This window comes from Octopus bimaculoides, unplaced genomic scaffold (assembly GCF_001194135.2).
Source record: "Octopus bimaculoides isolate UCB-OBI-ISO-001 unplaced genomic scaffold, ASM119413v2 Scaffold_166363, whole genome shotgun sequence".
Lineage (NCBI taxonomy): Eukaryota > Metazoa > Mollusca > Cephalopoda > Octopoda > Octopodidae > Octopus > Octopus bimaculoides.
Genome location: NW_026321368.1, coordinates 1 through 901, shown reverse-complemented (window position 1 = coordinate 901; position 901 = coordinate 1). Strand labels below are relative to the sequence as shown.

General features: G+C 35.2%; 1 non-coding gene across 1 annotated transcript; it reads left to right on the top strand.

The window, feature by feature from the left end:
• Positions 1-511: 511 nt before the first annotated feature.
• On the top strand, positions 512-675 carry LOC128251370 (U1 spliceosomal RNA). The gene has a single exon (XR_008267103.1). It is a non-coding gene; the product is annotated as a U1 spliceosomal RNA (small nuclear RNA).
• Positions 676-901: the final 226 nt, after the last annotated feature.

Here is a 901-nt window from a genome sequence, read left to right as displayed (position 1 = left end):
GATATCATATACGTGCGTGTTTGTGTGTGTGTGTATACTCTATTTGATTGTCCCCACTATCGTGTGACAACCGGCGCTAATTAGTTTTTATCTTTGTAAAAAATAGAAACCATTGTGTATAATTTGAGGAAGATTTCGCTGTTATATCTAGCATGCCTAACCATCATGTAAGATGCTCTTTTGTTGGCTCGTTTTGTAGTAGTAAATCTATTACAGTAAGTATCTTTATCGGTAAACTTACAAATAAAACTGGAGTTGTCTCCCTTGTTCATTTGCATTTACCGTTGAATTAAACCAGGCGATAATGTTTAAATTTCATAATATTTGAACGAATTAAAGCATTAAATTACTAAATCACTTAATTAGAAATAATGAATTGTATTAGATGAGTTATAATATATATGATGAAGTTTATTGAAAAATTAATAGTAGAATGTAATATTAGGGGCAATATCAGTGAAGTTACAATGCAAATATTGTAAGATATGAGTTGAGTGAAAGCGAAAAAAACATACTTACCTGGCACAGGAGTAAACCATGATCCTCAAGGTGGTTCTCCCAAAGTGAGGCCTTTCCATTGCACTCCGGTTGGATTGACCTTTGCGATCGCCCCAAATGTGGGCGACTCGGGTGCGCTATTTCTAAGTGTGGGGTCTGCGTTCGCGCTCACCCCGTCATATAATTCAAAAACAGACATAATCTAGAAATTTCTCTTACTTTATTGTATCATTGCAGGCGTTTATACTCACCCTGTTAATGAAATAAAGAATAATAGCTCTCGCTTAGGAACTACAGCTATTTTACTCAATATTCATTATCTCTTTTTGTTGTAGAACTGACACTATCCTCAACAAGATCGAACACCCTTAGAGATCTGATTGACGAGGTTTAGTTTGGACAA